The sequence below is a fragment of the Conger conger genome, chromosome 13 (assembly GCF_963514075.1).
Source record: "Conger conger chromosome 13, fConCon1.1, whole genome shotgun sequence".
Taxonomy (NCBI): domain Eukaryota; kingdom Metazoa; phylum Chordata; class Actinopteri; order Anguilliformes; family Congridae; genus Conger; species Conger conger.
The window spans coordinates 6,148,742-6,171,202 of NC_083772.1; the positions used below are offsets into that span (position 1 = coordinate 6,148,742).

A 22,461-nucleotide genomic window follows, 5' to 3' on the forward strand; every position below is an offset into this window, starting at 1 on the left:
CATTAAAAGGGTATTTAAAGCCATCGCTGGCAGTCAGTCAGCGCTTTGGTGTCAACTGTTCGCTCTTGCACCAAGCTGGTAACCACGCGGTAGACTGGGTGTGTTAATGAGTCAGGTATTGTGCTGGTTTGGGTATCTTTCACGTTTAAAAGAAAAGGTAAGGAAGGTGTTCAGTTTGCTAGTGCTGTGTGCACTGCTGACGTCTGCCTAAAGTTTCTTTGTTTTTTCATTTCATTTCTAGCTTGTGTGAGCTTGTGGGTGAGGGATGTTGTCCCCGGTATTTGTACTTTGGTTTGTCTTTCCTGAGCTGCGTCGGAAGGTTCTTTATTTTGTGTGCCTAGTGTTTTATACTTGGTGGTCTTTTATTTTGGTCCCCGGTCTGGGGTTTGCAGTGCTCGCCTTTAAGCACTAATTTAGGTTGGGTTGTTCGCCCTGGTTTTTTAAGGGTCGCTTTATTTCCCTATAGCCGTTTGGGCTGGTTCTCTTATTTGGTCAGAGTTATTTTCTGTTTCCCTTACCTCCCGGGATTTTGTGGCGGACACATTCGCGTGTCCGCTTATAAGGTATTACCCTTAGTCGCTCCTGGCCCATCCTCGACATTACATAAACATCAGCCTCTGTTTGATCTCAGCTCATTCAGAGAGTGTGGAACGGACAGCAGGAGGGATGAAGAAGGAGAGGGAGACCGCAGAAAGGCCATTGGAGGAGAGGGGGCAGTGGGGGAGTAAGGTGGATTTCCTCCTGGCAGTGGCAGGGAACATAGTGGGGCTGGGAAATGTGTGGAGGTTCCCATACCTCTGCTACAAGAACGGCGGCGGTGAGTATGAGTAAGAGTGTGAGTGAGAGTATGAGTGAGAGTGTGAGGAAATGATTACGACAAAGACTGATTTTGAGACTGAATTTGAATGAAGGCTGTTTATGAGCTTATATGAACTTTTAGTTTGATTAAAATGTAAATATTAAAAGTACCTGTGTACGTATTATGTACGTTACTGATTTACATATTGATTTATTCTCAATGGTGTGTTTAGTTCTTTGGTCTCTTACACAGTTACACATTACTGACACCCTGAAAGTAAACATCTCTGGTTTTGTTCAAATACCAGTCATGAGACTTCTAACTGAATATTTATCTCATACGTTACCTTTGATTGTGGATGTATCTGCAGGAGCATTCCTTGTGCCATATTTCGTCTTTGTGGTGACCTGTGGGATACCCCTGTTCCTGCTGGAGAATGCCATGGGGCAGTACACCCGGGAGGGGGGCATCACCTGCTGGAGGAAGCTGTGCCCATTGGCTGAGGCTGAGAGGCCAGAAACCTCTGTGGGCAAATGGATAAACCTGAGATCACTTTGGCTTTACCAACAGGGAGCAATGGAGAGAAGAGACAAATCCCACTGTGTGGTTGAGTTCAGTTATTCTCACATGCAAATCTCCAAACTCAATATGCACATATAAAATGCAAACTGGGAAAGTACACTGTTGCTATTAGTGAGGAATGGTTATTAATTGTAGCTCTAGGCTGTCGTACTCTTCTTGTGTGTTGAGCGCCCTTATGTCAGGCCAATTTCTGCTGCCTTGCATCCAAGTATGGAGAGGTGGAGTGAGGTCAGTAAATACACTGGGAGCAAATGGATAATCAGCAGTATGGTATATCAGGGAAGAAATATCAGGAGAGCAACACTGACCTCTTCAGGATTGTGCCGATATAGCAGCTAATTCCGCCCGTGCTCTTACGCTCTGCACGCACACAATGTACTGTGACGTCCAACGGTTTAGACTGGACCACAGCAGGTCCCAGATCCAGCAGTGCCTCACACCTGGACTCCATCATCGGCTTGGCTGGAGCTGATGGGCAGGATTAACCCCTGGTTAAACATCTGTTTCAATTAATCTGTATGTGATCGAGAGCAAACCTGAACTCAAAATGGCAAAACATGAGACCTTTCTGTAAAGGAGTAGCATGGTGGTTGCTCACACTTTCTAGGTTTTTATATGCAATTTTCACAAGAAGAAAAACGATGAAAGTATTAAATATGTCCGTTCTTTAGTTTCGGATAAGTAAGTGTTTTAAATGTATCGTCTTATTTTCAACCGGTTGAGGATGTTCTCCTCGTAGTGCCTCACACGAGGATAACCACTCCCCTTATCCCATATAATATAATATATAGGTAACACAATCATAAACAGCTGAGTTAAAACTTGGTGAGCCAAACTCTGCTTCCAAGGTGAGGTTTTGTATACCTTGAAGAATTGATGCTGTTTTGAAGGCAAAGGTTTTTTCTTGTTTATTCACTTCCTCTGTTCATGCATTATGTTAATTAATAAAAATAAACTATTAACATTTCTATTTTTGAAAGCATTCTTATTTTACAGCATTTTTTCACACCTGCCTAAAACTTTTGCACAGTACTGTACCTTCAACTCAACTATGAAATGCCTCCAGGAAAGACAGATGAAGGTTGTGGAATGGCCACCACAGTCCCCAGACTTGAATATTATTGAAAATCTATGGAGAAATCTCAAACATGGCGTGCGTGTAAGGAGGCTGAATAATATTTCTGAGCTAGAGATAAAATTCAAAAAGTGAGAATTCAAAGACTTTAGCTGGGTACAGGAAGCATTGACAAGTTGTTACAGCTGCTCCAGGAGGAATTACAAAGTACTAACTGACTGGGTTCCCAAACTTTTGCATAGGGCCCTTTTCCTTTTTTATTATTTTGAAACTGTAAATAATAATAATCTTGCTTTAGAATTTGAAGAAATTTGTCATGTTTAATGTTTCACCATTTTGAGGTCAGGATCACTTCTGTTCACTTAGACATTAATTGTAAAAGGCATTTTTGCACACTACTGTAATTGTTGAGTGAGAGTAAGGTGGCAATGTTAAGCTTTATGGAAAACAAACGTACATTAGCAAACCAACAAAACTGACATCATGTCAATGGAATTTCCGAACAATTAAAACCTTGAGAATGTGGGGCGGAGCTAAGTGAACTAAAACCCTGTTCTCAACATTCAAGTTGACTTTGTGGTCCACTCAGCTCATCTTTATGTCCGGCTGCTTGCATTAAAAAAAAGAAAAAGACCATTTCAGACTGACCACAATTCTTCATTAAATATACAGTTACTTTCATTATGTCCAAACGCTCACAGGTTGCCAACAGTCGTGCAATGTGGATGTCGCAACAGCACCATTAAAGACGCAGATCCATATGCTTCTAAGAGTTTCACAAACCACTAAATGCAATAAACCAGACATCACTGGCAGGACTGAATGAATCACAGTGTTTGTTCAAATCAGTGAGTCACTGATAGTGTATTCAACCAACTGCATATCATTGCTGGAATCCCAGGTCACTTCTGTAGGTCACTTCTGCCACAGCTCATATACAAGTAGCCATTAGAGATAAATGGAGAATTGCTACGTCCCGACCATACAGCGTGGCTTTCCTTGAAGACGTTCAAATCTTTGCACATGAATTGACAAACATGGAAAGCCAGTGGGAATTAATTTACTGTGAATATATTCTAATTTACAGCAGTGTGATGTTGTAGCGGCAACCGCATAACATCACAAACCCAACAGATTAACCTCACGGTTAGCATCATACCAGTAGCCTTCCAAGCTCTACGTGTCTCCTGAGCTCCACCATTCCTTTTGCTGATGCTGCAAACGTTCCTCTTTGTGAAATGAAAGCAGCTAACAGTGGTATGTTATGAATGAGGCATTACTTTTCTCACTGGATCAAATGACTGTAACAAGGGGGTTGGGCTCATATGGGGGCCCAGAAGGGGGTGGGGCTGAAAAGTAGGAGGGATATCACTCTCACAGCCCAAGGGTCCCCTGCTGCACCTGGCAATCCAGCAGGGCATTACCAGCCTGGACACACTAAGACACACTGCCTCCTGTAACACACACACACACTGTCCTCAGTAGCACAATCACACACCCACACTGTCCTCAGTAACACACACAACACACTGTCCTCAGTAACACACACAACACACACATACACTGTCCTCAGTAACACACAAGATCTCTCTCACACACACAACACACTGTCCTCAGTAACACACACAACACACTGTCCTCAGTAACACACACAACACACACATACACTGTCCTCAGTAACACACAAGATCTCTCTCACACACACACACACTGTCCTCAGTAACAGGGGGGGTTTCTGCTTCGCCACCTCCTCCTCAGTCTTTCCAAACACCTCGGCCAGTTCCGCTACCAGATCCCAGGATCCACTGGCTTTCTGCAGGAAGATCAACTGGAGCAGAACATCCTTCGGTGGCTGAGGGGGCTCCGGTACTTCAATGTCCTCTGAAGGCCCCCAGTCAGCATAAGAGACAAAGAGGTTCATGCTTACTAACATCACAGCTAGTGCTGAGTGACTGACCACAAGCTGAGAGCACAGGAAAATGGAGACCAAACACAATCCCAAGAAGGTGTAAGGCACCAAGGCAGTGGAGCGCCATGTTTTCATACTACAGAACAACACCCACCACCGTGTAAAACACACCTAACAGCAGGACACAAGCCACGAAACTGTAGAGCACTGCCATCTGCAACAACTAAAGAAGAACCCACAGAAAATCAACTAACACTCAACAGCATCTCAGCAACTAACACTCAAAATCAATGTACCAACAGCATCAATGCCATCATCAGAAATGGCTAAATCAGAAAGAAATACCACTAAAAAAATGTAATAGCACATCATAAAAACAATGCCTATTAATAAATATTATCATTGCTGATTATGGCTGATTTTTTTTTATGCTACAGTCATTACATTACATTAAATTACATTACATGGCATTTAGCAGACGCTCTTATCCAGAGCGAAGTACAATGAAGTGCAAATCAAACACAAGTATGAGTGCTAAGAGGACCTGAGAGGACAGTACAGTCCTAGCGTAAACATACAGATAATCAGAACCCTTGAAGAGTACAATCAACTACCAAACTAGCATACCACAGTTGGTAGCTAGAATACCCTGAATACAACAATACAACAGCCAATAAAAAACAACAATAGCTATACAAGTTACAATCTATACATAAGTGCCATTACAGTGTTGTGAGCCACAGACCCCTTGCCGAGCTCAGACCTCACGTTCCCACGAGCAGTACCTCACCATGAGGTGTCTCGGGGACGAACTCTCTTTTTCTTTAAGTACTCCGAATGTCCTGGAGCCCTGGTACGTTCTACTGAACTTCCAGCCCAGTCTCAAAGTGAAGGGTGTGATGCAAATCTGGTATACGATGTCCTGTATTCAATGTATTCCTCTAAAAGAACCTTCATCACATATGATTATAGTAAGATAATCAATCAAAAGAATAGAGTTATACAGCTTAGGATATATATCATCTTTCAGTTTGTTGATCACATGCAAGTTACATATACCCCTTTAGCTCTTTCTAAAAGAAACTATTCCTAGAATATTATGCTTATCTAAACTCTAAAAACTTCTCTACATTTTTCTACCTTATATAGTACCTTAATGAGAAATAAAAGATATAAAAATAAAAGTAAACTTATAAAGTTGAACTTCTATGTGCTACTTTTCCTACTTATACAAGTAATATAGATTATAATTACCAATGAAGCTTGATTATAGTTGTTCTGCGTTGCTCTTTCGACGTCAGTCCTGTTGCCACAACTCTTGGGCTAAGTCCGCACCGCGTACGTCACTCCGTTCTCCATATCCATATCCTGGAGTGGCGCACAGAGGGAGCGCGCCACTCCAGCTTGACTACAGCTGTCTTGCGTTGCTCTCTCTTCAACAGCCCATAGATATCTTCTGAAGCAAAATTCTAAGATGCTATCCTAAGGTCTAAAAGCTTATTCCTTATATATTCTTAGCTCGTATAAAAGTATACCTTTTTTTTGATAAGAAATGTCCCCAGTATACCGAGTGGGAAGACATTTATCTCTTATGCAACTTTTTTAATGAACATATTCATCACTTTTGTTTGTCTCACTGTCATTTTCTCATACCTCAAAGGAAATTTTCCCAATACTTTATCTCATGTGCCCCTCCGGTTGGGAGTTTCCACCATCTCAGTATACGAGTGGAAAAACACTAGCTCTTATGTAATTTTTCAATGAACCTATTCATCACTGGTATTTGTCTCCCTGTCATAATCTCTCCTTGGACTCTCTCCAAACTTTGACTTCATACAAGCCAGAAGTTAGTGCCCTCCACCATCTCAACACACTCTTCAGGTGCCCCTCTCCGCGGCGCCTTAAGGGATCTACAAAGGACATCCAGCCAATAGCTGAGTGTAAATCATCCCCCAACTCCTCTACAGTCAGTCCTTTGAATCTATCCAATAAATTATCAGATTATAATCAGGAAGGCCCTTAAAGCCTCTTAATGTTCTTTCGGTACTGACATTCCTTCCGTTTTCCTTATCTTTTTGCTTTAGCCAGGCATTGTGCTCCTCCCCTGTAGGGTTGGGGTATTCCCCGACTGCTCACTCAGCATGTTGAATCTCCTCCAAGGTTATGCTGGAACTCATCCTATGCATGGCCTCAGTCAGAACTTTAACCTTGCTCCTTAGTACTCTAAATCTAAGTCCCCCGACTTCAGACTCCTCCACTGACAAGTAGGGCTGCTATCTCTGAACCGCATATTTTTCCTCTTACAGGCGTTCTTGCTACCACCTCAATGGCGTGTGCGAGGGGTTAACAATGCATTCTTTCCTAACCCATCCCCCGTCAATCTCTCATCAGGGGGGCCTAGGGCCGGGTCCTGTCTAAGGCTAATCATGGTGGTGAGTTAGGGAGGGAAAGGTGTAGCCTTTCATAAACAAACAAGTCATAAACAAATCAAGATAGATTATGCAATTCATTGAAGTAATTAATTTCCAACAAGTAAAAGGAAATCAAATACAAAAAAATCTGTAAGAAGAATATTGCAATTCACTGAAAGAAGTTGGCACAGCCCTATTTGAGTGGCCATCATACACATCAATAAAACGTTTGTAGGAGAGACTGTGTTGTGCAGGTGACTGTGAAACAGAGAGACAAGTGAAAGGTGGTAAGAGAAAGCGGCCACCAAGGCAGGTTTCACTGTATATTATAAAAGGTATTCTTCCAAAATTGAATAACAGTCGTGAAGAAAATATAATATTAATTAATGAATGTCCTGTCTAAACAGCATTCAGGGTTTTATATCAGTCAGAGCACTCAGTCACGTCCCTGACTAAAGTGCAGCTTCTTTAAGAGTTACAGTTATGAGCAGAATGACGCCTGTTCAACACAAAGTAAAGGGGAGCCTCCTCTCAGGAAAGCGCTGTTTGAGCGGCCCTCTCTGCTATGCTGTGTACAGGTTTCTAGCCAGTTCTGCAGATACCTCCACAGGCCGCTTGGCACCTCCCCCTCTCCGAACCTCCAGCTCACGCTCACGACTACTGTCTGTTCTGGCTCCACGGTGGTGGACCGAACTCCCCGTTGAGGTCAGAACTGTAGAATCTCTCCCCACCTTCAAGCGCAAACTGAAGACGCACCTCTTCAAGCAGCACCTCTCCCCATCCCTCCCTACGTCCCTGTGAACCTTAATTGTTGTCTTTGTGATTTATGTTATGTTTCGGTATTTTTAGTTGGCTAGGTAAGCAGTATTTCGATAGTTAAGTTTGGTTACTTTTGCTTTGTTGTTTGTTTGTTTATTTGTTGTTTAAAAAAAAATAAAAAAATAAAAAATAGGCCCTGGTCCTTATCTTTGTTGTACGGGTAGCAATTTAAATTGTACTTCCCTCTAGGGTCTTTCAGCGCACTTATCCCTGGTTATGGGTATGCACTTTGTTGTACGTCACTCTGGATAAGAGCGTCTGCCAAATGCCAATAATGTATTGTAATGCAATGTACCTTGTCAGGAGGAACACTAGAACATGAACTTACAGTTTAGTGTAGGAGGAGGGGGTGCTCCAGCCAGGACACGTTTAGACTTACAGAAACCTTTAGATACAGGTGGACAACAGCGGAGAACCACTGCCTTCTTACCTGCAGGAAGAGAAAACGTGGTAAACATGGCTTTAACAAATTAATTCCTCCCGGCAGAACACACACCCCCCACACACAAGTGCACGCACATATACACGGGCAATCGGAAACGGACCCTTACGTGGGCCTCCAGCATTAATGGGGCCTGCACATGACACACAAAGCAGGCCATTGGCTACTATGAGTAGGCTTTTGTCGAAGACTGCTTTTGACAAAACAGACCATGAAAACTGAATAAATAAAAACTGCAGTTACTCTAGCTCACTGTCACTCGCTCTTAAACGAGCACTGTCCTTTTTTCAGTTGATCAGTAGGCACTTTTTAATCACTGCCAGTGTAGCCATTTCCTAAATATGGGGCAACTTCTCAAAAGAAACATCAGGCAAGCCAAGTTAAGTTCTGTGATATTTTTATCATAACGTTACCGTATTTTTGTGGGAATGTTACGTGATCACCTGGATGGGTGGCCGTCCTGATGTCAAGGGTGGAGTGTGAGCACCCGTTACCTTCTGGGAAACACAGGCTGGAGATTCAAGCCGAATACGTCCAGTGACATTTTTGTTTGAGAAGTTTTGCCCCACATTTAGGAAATGGCTACACTGACAGTGACTGAAAAAAAAATTTCTACAAGCATAATTTAAAAAGTGCCTACACACAAAGGTGACAGTGCTCCTTTTAATTAACCCCAGAGCAAGCCATCTAAACTCAACTGAGGAAAATGGTACAATAATTAATAACATAGCTAGCTGACACAGGTACAATTTACGTTTATCAAATATACCTCATTAGTCTGTTAGACATGGAGCATAAAATTAGTCCACGAACACAGGTGTGGTGCAGAAGAACATACACTATATAAAATGGCCACTAGATGAAAGTGGGAGGCTAAGCTATATACAGCTTAGCGATAATGTCAACATTCAAAATAAGTTATGATGCAAAATAAAAACCCAACACAATATTAACAGGTCATCAAAAAGTGTACAGCGGTGACAATTTGAATATTATGACAACCATAATGCACTCATGGATACACATGCAAATTGATGCAAACACACACATAGTCACACAACATGCACACACAGAAACACACACATACCCACACACACATACCTCCAGGTGTGGGCACATGTCGGCGCATCAGTGACCCTTTCACGGGCTCTGAGCTCCCAGCATGCACTGCAACGAAAGCAGTGAGGACACTGCTCACTCCTGATTGGACACTCAGCTCAATCACTCTCTTCCTCAAACGCTCCACCTCCTCTTTGCTCCGTCCCTCCTGCTCATCCTGCTCTGTTGTTCTCAGCTCCAGGGTGCGGATGAGGGTTCGAGCCCCCAGCCTGTGGATGGTTAGCCTGCAAACAGATTTGAGGATTTTATTATTATTACATTACATTAATGACATTTGGCAGACGCTCTTATCCAGAGCGACGTACAGTTGATTAGACAAAGCAGGAAACAATCCCCCTGGAGCAATGCAGGGTTAAGGGCCTTGCTCAAGGTCCCAACGGCTGTGCGGATCTCATTGTGGCTACACCGGGGATCAAACCACCAACCTTGTGGGTCCCAGTCATGTACCTTAACCACTACACTGCAGGCCGTTTATGTGTGTGTGGCTGTGCGCTAGTTTTCGTGTGTGTGTGTGTGTGTGTGTGTGTGTGTGTGTTTTCATGAGTGTGTGTCTCGGTATGCGTGTTTGTGCGTTTGTGTGTGTGTGTGTGTGTGTGTGTGTGTGTATGTGTTTTCATGAGCGTGTGTCTCGGTATGCATGTTTGTGCGTTTGTGTGTGTGTGTGTGTGTGTGTGTGTGTGTGTTGGTGTGAGTGTGTGTGTGTGGCTGTGAGCTTGTTTTCATGTATGTTTGTGTGCGTTACCCAGTATTCTCTCCAGGCTTAACGCTGAAGCTGAGCTGGTTCTGTACAGACTGCTCCCCCAGATGGTACTGCACACTGACAGAGCCCTCTGCAGCCTCTGCAAACTGACAAGAGGAGGAGAGGGAGTGAGACTCTGGTTTAGTGCAAGCTGGGCTGAACTGGCTCTCTGGTGGAGCTGTGCACTTACCAAAGCCGTCCGGCATTTCTTCACTATAACTAACAGTAACTATGTCCTTGGCAGGCTCTTGCGAGGGTTTAGGACAGGGTCTTCTGTGAAGCATATTGTGACAATTGATTGAAATGCACTATATGGATACATTTGATTTAGATTTTATTGGTGAAGAAATAATAATAATAAATATAATTACAAATAATAAATAGTCTTCACCCTCCCCCCCTCACTGGTTCCAGGCAAAAAAATAATAAACTAACACAATAAATTCTAATAAAAAAAGACAAAAGAAAGTAAAAACATGCAACAGCTTTCCAGCTTTCCCATCGGAGCTGGCCACTTTCCAGCCAGCCAGCTCTGCCACTTTTCAGCGGTGTGTTGTGCCCAAATGTGCATGACAACCTCAAGAATGAACTAAATTAAATAAAAAACTTCACCACCAAAACATGGTGCTCCGGAGTGATCACACGGCCTCAGCCCCGCACTGTGGGAACAGACACTCTTTAAGCACCTGGGCTGATCAGTTAATGTAACCCAGGTGCTCTCTACCAGTAGGTGGGGCCAATAATCTGCTTCTTGAGTAGACCGAGTAGTCACAATACCATAGCACCTTTAATAATTAATAAACCTTTAAATCAAATTAAATGTTCAAATGCATTTTCTCTTACATAGAGCCCACTTCGATCTTTGTTATGAACCAGATTGGCAACATGCATGTTGGAAGGATGGGTGGTACCTTAACCACTACGCCACAGGCCGCCCTAATAGACGTCAGAGGAGAATGGCCAGACTGGTCAAAGCTGACAGGAAGGTGACAGTAATGCAAATAACCACACATTACAACAGTGGTATGCAGAAGAGCATCTCTGAACACACAACGCATCATAACTATAGGTGGACAGGCTACATAACACATTTATAATACCTAATAAAGTGCTTGGTGAGCGTATATGCAGTAGAATACAATGTGGTGGGAACATGGGAAAAACTCAATCAGACCAATCTGGGTTTGTATTCAGCATGGTCTATCTTGACAGGACAAACATGGCTTGGTAAAAAAATAATTATAGGTCACGCAAGCCACATCAGTTTAATCATTCAAATGAATTTGAATTATGAGCAGTAGAAGCTGTTTCCCATGAGGCTACTTCTACTGTTGCTCTGTGGTTACTTCGGCTTCACCGCCTAGCCCCCACCCCCCTACCTCCTATGTATACTCTATGGGACTGTCACACCTAAAAAAAAAAAAACTTTCACATCCAGGAAGGGCTGAGTTTCTGATGATTTATCATCTGTTTGATATAGCCGTCTGTGCTTCTTGTGACACTTATTGGGCTGGTACACCTACTAAACCCAGTTTTACATGCTGCATTTCCAAGCTCATGATGTCTTGAGGTGGTCTTAGTTGGAATTTGCTGCAGGGATAATATGCACTTCTGTATTTATTATGTATACATTAGCAACCAGAAAAGGGGGTAGGACTGTGATTTCTAGTACAGTGCCCTCCAAAAGTATATGAAAATAATATATGAACAGCAGGGCCAATTCCTTTGTTTTTGCAAAATACTGAATAGATTTGGAGTTGAGATAAAAACATGAACACTTTAACCCTCCACTGTTGCTCACAGTTATTTAGAGAGATGCATGCAGTGTTGTTTGTTTCAATGCACAATGTTTGTGATGTTAACTCTGCTTGGTGTCTTGGAGGAGAGGTATTGGACTGTGCTGTGATACAGTGTCCATGATCTGCATATTCCACACCTTCCTTCACACACACACACACACACACACACACACACCTATAAATGCTTTTATATATTGCCTATCATCTCTTAACTTTTAATTCCGATTTTCCTGCTATTGAAATTAATGGTGGAATGTTCATTTGCTCGAGTGGTGACAGTTGGAATTAGAATTTTTAATGTTTCTTAACCCTCTCACTTTTTATGCTACATGCATACACTCACCGAGGACTTTATTAGGAACATTTTTACTTCATTACACCTAATTACTCATGCAATTATCTAATCAGCCAATTGTGTGGCAGCAGTGCATACAATCATGTAGATAAGGGCCAGAAGCTTCAGTTAATGTTCACATCAACTGTAAGAATGTGGAAAAAATTTGATGTAAGTGACGTTGACCATGCAATGATTGTTGGTGGCAGACAGAGTGGTTTAAGTATCTCAGAAACTGCTGATCTCCTGGGATTTTCATGCACGCTAGTCTCCAGAGTTTGCAAAGAATGGTGCAAAAAAACAAAAATAAATCCAGTGAGCAGCAGTTCTGCAGACAGAAACGCCTTGTTAATGAGAGACATCACAGGAGACTGCTCAAAGCTGACAGAAGGTGACAGTTCTCCTCCCCTGCTGAAAACAGCCTGAGACAAGCCCTGCTTTCCCTTTTTGAGTCGTTGGATGGTTTGCCAGAACGTTCTTGAGCCCAACCGAAAGTCCTTCTCCATAGCCTCCCCAAACTCCTCCTATATCCGTGTTTTCGCTTCAGCGACTGCCGAAGCCGGAGCCCTTCTGGCCACCCGGTACCTGTCTGCTGCTTCAGGGGACCCCCACACCAGCCAAACCTGAAAGGCCTCCTTCTTCAGTTTGACGGACTCCCTCACTGCTGGTGTCCACCAGCGGGTTCTTGGGTTGCCGCCCCGACAGGCACCGAAGACCTTCTGGCCACAGCTCCTGCTTGCCGCCCCTGCAATGGAGGCTTTGAACATGGCCCACTCGGACTTCATGTCCCCAGCCTCCCCGGGATGCGCGAGAAGTTCCTCCGGAGGTGGGAGTTCAAGACCTCATGGACGGGGGGCTCTGCCAGACATTCCCAGTTCACCCTCACTACACGTTTGGGTTTATCGGATCTGTCCGGAAGCCTCACCAGCCACTTGATCCAACTCACCACCAGGTGGTGATCAGGTGACAGCTCTGCTCCTCTCTTCACCCGAGTGTCCAAGACATACGGCCACAGGTCTGATGATACGACCACAAAGTCGATCATCAATCTTTGGCCTCAGGTGCTCTGGTACCTTATGTACACTTATGAGCTACCCTATCCTTGAACATGGTGTTCGTTATGGACAATCCATGACCACCACAGAAGTCCAATAACAAGACACCGCTCGGGTTAAGATCAGGCAGGCCATTCCTCCCAGGTTTCTTGTTGCCCAGTCGCCCAGCAGAACTATGGAGTCTCCGGGCGGCACCCTTTCCAGGATGCTGCCCAGTGACTCGAAGAAGGCCGAATACTCCAAACTGCCTTTTGGAGCAAAAGCACAAGCGACATTCAGAGCTTTCCCCCCAGCGACATGTAGTCGCAGAGAGGCCCTCTCATTCCCCGGGTGGAACTCCAACACAGTGGCACTCAGCTGCTGGCTTGTGAGTATCCCCACACCCGCCCGGCGCCTCTCATTCTCGCCAGAGTCCAGCTCCTATCCAGGAGTTTGGTTCCGGAACCAGTGCTGTGCGTGGAGGTGAGCCCAACTATATCTAGTTGGTACCGCTCCGCCTCCCGCACTAGCTCCGGTTCCTTCCCCACCAGAGAGGTGACGTTCCACATCTCCAGAATCAGTCTGCGACGCCGAGGATCAGGGCGTCCGGATCCCCGCCTTTGCCCACTGCCCGTTGGGCAAAGCACCCGACTCCGATGCCAACCCCTGCAGGTGGTGAGCCCACAGGGCGGCGACCCCATGTTACCAGTTCGGGCTGTGCCTGGCCGGGCCCCATGGGATAAGGCCCGGCCACCAGACGCTCGCCGACAAGTTCCCCTCCCGGGTCTGGCTCCAGAAGGGGACCCCAGTTTCCCTTTTCCGGGCGAGGTAACTGTGAGGCCGTGTCATGGAGTCTTTGAATCACTCTTAGTCAGGCCCCTCCCCCGGAACCAATTTGCCTAGGGAGACCCTACTGGGGGCTAATGCTAATGCCCCCGACAACCTAGCTCCCAGGATCACCGGGAGCCCCTCCACCACATTAAGGTGGCGATTCCTTGGAGAGGTATTTCTAAATGTTAAACTGCTGAATTTAATCTAGTCCTGAATAAGACATATGTAGGTTTTATTGATTAATTGAAGTTGTTTCTCTATCATTGAATAAAGTAAATTCATATTTCACCCCAAAATGAAAATAATAATCAAGGAAATGTTATTTACAATTGTATATAGCACTTTTCAAGAACCCAAATACTTTACAAAATCTGGGGAGGAGAGGACAATTACTGTGGTGACTAACAATAGAATTCTGATTATTATTCTTTATTTACACACGGAGGACTCATTGAGACATGTTTCCCATTTTCCCATAACAGAGAACAGTAGAAGTACTCCAATATGACATTTCAAATAGAACTATACATTTCACAAAAGAAACTAATAGAATTTAAAAGTAAAATCAATCCAATCACAAATTCTACAAAACATGTACAAATCTTCTCTGCTGTGATTTTGGCTCCTACCATTTGTTCAGATATACACTATATATACACTTATGTCATTTGGCTGTGATGACCTCGAATAGTTCCTTTTACAGAGCATTAATTACTAGGAAGCAATTGTAACTGTTTCTACAAAGCTCTGGTTCAGTCGCTTTTGAACGTTACTTCATTCTGCAGCTCAGTGGTCACCCAGAAGTATCATAACGACCTCTTTGTACAAACATTCTGATTTGTCCTATACTGCCATGAAACCAATAGCCTTGCATTACGCATGAACTCTTCATCTCATGCCACTAATTGATTGTTATTCATACTTAGCAACCACCTAGCGACACCATAGCAAAGACTTCGTAACATACTAGCAACCTCCAAGCAACACACTAGCAACTGCCTAGCAACACCCTAGCAACACCCTAGCAACCACCGAGGAACACATTTGCAACCATCTAGCAACACCCTACCAACCACCTAGGAATATCTTAGCAACCATAGCAACCACCCAGTAACACCTTAGCAGCATCCTAGCAACAAGTAACCACTGACCAAAGACCAGGCACACTGCCAATTTGCTACAATCACACTCTGCATTTTCTTCAGGAAATGCACATCTCTAGTTAAAATGAAATATTGTCCAGTTCGCTTGGCAAGTAATCTTGCTGTGATCTCTGGTAACCCAGCATTATGCTTTTCTAGCTCAGCACAGCTTTATTTCATGTTAAGCAAGAACCAAACTGGGAGCATCGAGAAGTAAACAAGGGCCACAGACATTAGTAGTGGCAGCAGTATCACAGACTCAGCAGCCAGGAATGGTGACCAGCAGCCAGGAAACTGATTACCTGAGTGTCCAGGCCCAACAAGATGATCATGATGAAGAAGCAGGCGGCCCACAGCTGAGGTAGGGGCATCATTGCTACTGCTTGGGGGTACGCAATGAATGCCAGACCAGGTCCTGGAAGCAGGGGAGAACATGGGAACGAAAGACAGGAGGAGAGTGAAGGACTAAACAAACCTACCATTCTTAGCCAGGTCATATTCCCTCACATTACATTCACACAGTTCTGCATTAAGCAGATGCTGTTATGCAGAGCACCTTCCACAGATGACCTTTTTACATACTGTCTGTTAATACAGCAGTAGATTATGAAGAGTCAATCAGAATATGCAATAAAAGAAAAATCAGAAAATATTGCTTTTGTCAGAACATATGGATCAATGACGTGACTTGCTATTGTGATGTCTGAAACCCATTTATGATATTAAAATCAGTGAAAAGACAATATTGTCACAAGTTAAGTTATATGAAAAAAAACAAATGCGAGAATTAGAAATTTAAAGAACTACTTCAAATTGGCTCATGTCCTATAGGATAACAGTCTGCACCAACATGCTGAATGCAAAAATCCTACAAAAATAGTTACAAATAAAATGAAAAACAACTTTCTTGGGCATCATTTTATAGGTATTTCTATCAACATATGAAGACTTCAGACCAGGCAGGGTGAGAAAGTTGGGTGACAGCAGGTCGAAAGCAAAGAAAAAGGCAGGCACACGATGTAGGGGTGGCATCTTCAGAGGTGGTGGTGTCCAAGCAATTCCAGCCCTTGCAGGAATTGGGCCTGCCTGGTGCCCAGGTAGGTGATATCCTGTGTATGGTGGACTGGCTGGAATACCCTTTAATAGTTACACTGTTACACACTGTCAGTGAGCAGGTGAAGTGGCGTTCCATAGAAGTTTACAACCTGCCACCCCAACACATATTGCGCATTTCAGTGGGCCATAGTCGCTTTTCTGCACCTTTTGAGGTTGCAGGAAGGGTTAACAAGGGAAGACCATCTGTTCTCTTGTCAGTCACCCTGTCTGAGTATTTACAGGGTTCAGTGACTGAAATGAATTAAGCGTGGGATGTTTCATGACAAAGCAGGTTTAGGGTATATTCATGTTGAGTATTATTTTGCTTGTTTCAGTGCGAATTGTGCAATGCTGTAATTTCCACAGCAGTATACCTAGGACTTGGTACCCATCCAGGAACCTAGGGAAACTGTGGAAACCTGCCCCTGTGAAGCCACCTGTCTCAATTTCTTGACCAGCACCCACCACCGAGAGAGCAATTTTTACTAAATCCGAATTGACTAAATTTGGATTTGGACTATTTTTAGATGGAGATCAAAGGCCTGGTTTCGGCTTATAAGCACGGCAAACCAAGCTATCTGAGGGTGTCTGTAGCCAGCCCTGGTGCCTTTTTTAACCTATTTTAATTTTTTCAACACTGGATTCCCTTATTTCTCATTGACCCCTAGATGATTGATGGAGCTATCAGTCTCCAAAAACATCTACATGTATATACATTCAGTAAGCACTTTATTAGGTATCTACTAGAGATGTTCAGATTGCATTTTTTCTTTCTTGATACCAATTTTGATACCTGAACTTGCATATCGGCCGATACCTGTGCATTAAAAAATCATTTAATTAAAAAAAAAAGTTTTTTGTCGAATTGCAGTGTAGCCTCTCAGTTACAGAAATCTGTAGTTAAATCCCTCTGGTTTACGTCCTGGCATGCTGGTCGATCATGTGTAATTTTTTTTTTATGCATCGGTTAAAACGATAATTCTTCATGTTTTCATTCCTCTTCCCTATGGCTTCCCTTGATTGGCATCTGTTAATTTGCAGCTGTTAAGAACTTTGTAACAGATGGGGTTGTGCACTCAAAATGTTGTGGTCACGCAATATTTGCCTGATATGATGCCACCGGGTTTACTTTACCATAGGTGACTGGTCTAATGATTTTACTTTGTATGCCAATACAGGTCTCTGTGCCTTTAGATTTTTATGGAACAGGAAACTTTGCCAATGCATTTTGTATGGCGCAGGAAAAATGTAGTGCCCCCGACCAGTTGGTTGGTGCCTTGCATGACAGCCAGTTGCCGTTTGTTTGTGAGTGGCTGTGAATGGGTGTTCCCAGACATTCACATGTCACCCCCCTGCTCAGCAACCTCCACTGGCTGCCTGTTATGGCTCGCATCAAATTAAAAACTTTGGTGCTCGCATACCAGGCAGTTAAAGGATCAGCCCCTGTGTATATTCAATCCCTTATCAAGACCTATACACCAACAAGACCCCTCCGTTCTGCCACTTCGTGCCGTCTGGCGCCTCCCCCTCGCCACAGCTGCACTTCACACTCATGACTGCTGTCTGTCCTGGTCCCACGGTAGTGGAATGACCTCCCGGTGAATGTCAGAACGGCAGAGTCTCTGACCTCCTTCAAGCGCAGACTGAAGACCCATCTCTTCAGGCTACACCTTTCCCTCCCCAACTCACAATCACTGTGATTAGCCTTAGACCGTAATGGCACTTATGTATAGATATCGTTACTTGTATAGGTATTGTTGTTTTTATTGGCTGTTGTTGTATTCTAGCTGCCAACAGTGGTATGCTAGTTTGAATGTTGATTGTACTCTTCAAGGGTTCTGAATTTCTGTATGTTTACACTAGGACTCGGAACTGTACTGTCCTCTCAGGTCTACTTTTGCACTTGTTCTTGTGATTGATTTGCACTTTGTTGTACGTTGCTCTGGATAAGAGCGTCTGCTAAATGCCACGTAATGTAATGTAATGTAATGGGTGAATGAGAGGCATCAATTGTAAAGTGCATTGGATAAAAGCGATATATAAATGCAGTCCTTTTACCATGACAGTCCGCACTGTCACGGTCTGGATTCAATTCAAGCTCATGAGGCTCATCCATGCACCACAGCCTTAACCGAATTACATTTTTATATATTTGTCACATCTTCATAATTGGTCTTCACATACTGTGCAAGTACCTGATTCTGCCACTTCTGCGATGGGGACGCCCTGCTCATGTGCCATGAACCCCAGCACAGAAAAGACTGCAAATCCTGCCACGAGGCTGGTCCCGCTGTTCAGCAGACACAGCCATAAATTGTCCCTGTAGAAACACCACCAGGAGTCTAAACATTCTCTGACCAGCCCTCATTTTTGCATTTAGTTTCTTCCCAGGTGAAAGAAATTCACTGCTAAGTGGCTTGCAGGATGTGTGTTGGTATCTGAGTATTGCAGTGGACAGAGCTGCAAATGTATGGTTAAGAAGCTGACCATTTTCCTCTGTGTTTCTGCCCTAGTGTATTGTGGGTAAGCTTGGGCCTTACTTGTAGCAGTTGTTGTTATAGGTGTTGTAGCTACCCAGGACAGTTAGAGTACCCGCTCCAAGACTGTAGGAGAAGAAAATCTGAGCTCCTGCCTCCATCCACACCTGCAGTGACATCACAAACGTTGAACACATTGGGTGTTGCTTAGCACAGAGGAAAGCATTTGTTCCCTGGCTGGGTGAAATTAAGGTGATGGGGTACAGCTGGTGTTATGGAATACTTATCTCTGGGTCTGCCAGGCGGGAGGGGGCAGGGTACAGGTAGAACTCAACCCCTTGCAGAGCTCCAGGTAGAGTTAGCCCTCATATTAACAACACCAAAAGCATCAGGTATGGGAAGGTAGCTGTGAAATAAACCACCTGGTGAGAGAGGGAAAGAAAGAGTGAGAGAGAGAGAAAAATGATGGTTCATTTCTATGGAAAAATGTTATAAATAAATAAACATGAATATTAAATGTCAGTCTGGTTTATACTGTATGTCCCTGTTTGAGTCTGTTAAATTCAAGTTCCACACCCGTCACTATGTGTTGAGTCTTTTACTTTGTGGGTCTCAATCTACTGAGAGGTTGCCTGGGTAAGGACATTCTTTACTTATCTCTGTCAGTAAATCAGGGACAGACCTTGCCTGTAGACTTCACCCCCTTCCAGATGCAGAAGTAGCAGATGACCCATCTAGTGATGAGACACAGGAGCAGCTCCCACCTCACACTGCCCACCTCCTCAATGCCCCCCAAGATCAGAAGCACACGTCTCCTGGGACAGGGGGAAGAGAGAAAGAGAGGGAGAGGGAAAGGTAATGAGGGAAAAAAATGGAAAAAGCAGAGAGAAAAATTGTAACAGATTTATTTACATGAAAAATATTTACTTACATTTATTCCAGTGTAGGAAACATGATTCTCTGCATACCCCTTGCACATTGGCCCAACCATGTACACAAATAATGAACTTCTTCTCCACTTATGGATTAATTTATGGCTCAGAAAGAATTATTGTGCAAACATAAATGCACAAAGGTGAAACTAGGCCAATGTGCTCCATCTCCACATACACTTGCAAACTATACCCTTACACATCACCTGATTTATTTATCTTAGCAGACACTATTATCCAGAGCAATTGACATGCATTTATACAACTGGATATTTACAGAAGCAATTCAGGCTAAGTACCATAGTCTCTTTGAACCCACAATCTCTGGTTCCCCAGTACTATAACCCTGAATATTATAGGAGGTGCAGCCTGCAGACTTACTCCCAAAACTCGGTGGCTGCAGAAGATGAGCTGTTGGGCTGTTGGGTCCAGTTCGCGGTGAGGTTTTGATTGGAGAAATCCACACAGTGATCTGAGGCACAGAGAGTCGCCGATAGGGAATGATCCCAGTCCTGACCTCGGCAGAAGCATGCAATTGCACTAGCTTTGACAGATAGTAGCATGTCCACTACTACAGGAGGCACCTGCATACAATACTGTAGTACACCGCAGTGCTACTCCACTTCAGTTGACATTCACTTCTCACGACTTTTCTTACTCCGCTCTCAGAGTCAGTGCTGAGAAGGTTTATGATGTTACAAATTGTGAGGTGGATGAGAGGTGATCCGCTTCCAGTGTAAAGTTTTCATAGAAACAGGATGAACTGTAACTGCTGTGGCTGTGCTCCTTGTTCCAGTGGATGTTCTTCATTTATTCATGTATTTTAAAGTGTAATGAGCATCAAGGTTCAGCCTGTAGCCTAGTGGCTAAGGTACATTACTGGTTCAAGCCCTGGTGTAGCCATAATACGATCCACACAGTAGTTGGACCCTTGAGCAAGACCCTTAACCTCGGACATAAAAGACTATGCACTTGCAGTGTGTTCTGCAGGTGGAGTTATAGCACGTACAAAACATTTCATACTTTACCTGAGTTCCAGGTGTTGGAGCAGCTGGCCCAGGGCAGCTCAGAGCTGAAGGAGAAGTAGAGGTAGAAGAGGGCCCAGGCCAGGATGATCATATAAGAGATGACATTGTAAATCATGATCAGCTGACCAGCATAGCCAATCCCTGAGACAAATACACATACACACACATGCACACACACTCAATTAACACCTGGTTATGCAATCATCGGTTTGAACAGCAACTTGTACAATTAATGGTTATGCACATGCCTGCTGTGGTTCCTCTTCACATTAGCACTCGTGATAATAACATTGATGTCTTCTGCTTTGAGAGACACACTGAGCATATGACAAATTCCAGTAATATACTGTGAATATTTCTTCCAATTAGCCCATTTCCCCCCTTAAGAGTTGAATCAACCTTTTAGCCTCACAGAGTTAGAGTCTGACAGAAATGTAAGATGTCAGCTATAGTTATAATAGATTCATTTTCCTGGGTGAACTTTGGTTTGGGAGAACATTCTATCCCCTCAAGCGCTGTAACCCTACTGCTGATTATCCATTTGCTCCCAGTGTATTTAATGTCCTCACTCCACCTCTCCATACTTGGATGCAAGGCAGCAGAAATTGGCCTGACATCAGGGCGCTCAACACACAAGAAGAGTGCGACAGCCTAGAGCAACAATTAATAACCACTCCTCACTAATAGCAACAGGGTACTTTCTCTTGTTTGCATTTTATATGAGCATATTGAGTTTGGAGATTTGCCTGTGAGAAGAACTGAACTCAAACACTGGCCACACAGGGAGATTTGTCTCTTCTCTCCATTGCTCCCTGTCGGTAAAGCCAAAGTGATCTCAGTTTTACCAATTTGCTCACAGAGGTTTCTGGCCTCTCACCCTCAGCCAATGGGCACAGCTTCCTCCAGCAGGTGATGGCCCCCTCCTGGGTGTACTGCCCCATGGCAGTCTCCAGCAGGAACAGGGGTATCCCACAGGTCACCACAAAGACCAAATATGGCACAAGCAACGCTCCTGCAGACACAGCCACACACAAAGTTAACATCCAAGATAAATATTCAGTCAGCAGTCCCATGACTGGTATTTGAACAAAACCAGAGATGTTTACTTTCAGGTTGTCAGTAATGTGTAAGGGACTGAGCACTAAACACACCATTGAGAATAAATCAATATGATATACTCATTCAAAACATAATACGTACATAATACGTACTTTTAATATGTACATTTTAATCAAACTAAAAGTTCATATAAGCTCATAAACAGCCTTCATTCAAATTCAGTCTCAAAATCAGTCTTTGTCCTGATCACTTACTCACACTCTCACTCATACTCTCACTCATACTCACACTCACACTCACACTTACACTTACACTCTCACTCACACTCACACTTACACTCACACTCACACTCACACTCTCACTTACACTCACTCAAACTCTCACTCATACTCTCACTTACACTCACACCCATACTCACAATCACACTCACACTCACACTTACACTTACACTCTCACTCACATTCACACTTACACTTACACTCACACTCTCCTTACGCTCACTCTCACTCTCACTCTCACTCTCACTCATCTCTCACTCTCACTCATCTCTCACTCTCACTCTCACTCTCACTCATACACTCACACTCTCACTCATACTCTCACTCCATCTCACACTCACACTCTCTCGTACTCACACTCACACTTACACTCTCACTCTCACTCTCACTCTCACTCATACTCAAACTCATGCACTCGTACCCACATTCATACACTCATGCCACTCACCGCCGCCATTCTTGTAGCAGAGGTATGGGAACCTCCACACGTTTCCCAGCCCCACCATCCTCCCTGCCACTGCCAGGAGGAACTCCACCTTACTCCCCCACTGCCCCCT

General features: G+C 43.9%; 1 pseudogene; it reads left to right on the forward strand.

Annotated features, from left to right (window-relative positions):
- Positions 1–666: 666 nt before the first annotated feature.
- LOC133108256 (sodium- and chloride-dependent betaine transporter-like) overlaps positions 667–22,461 on the forward strand; it is a 49,598-nt pseudogene continuing 27,803 nt past the window's right edge.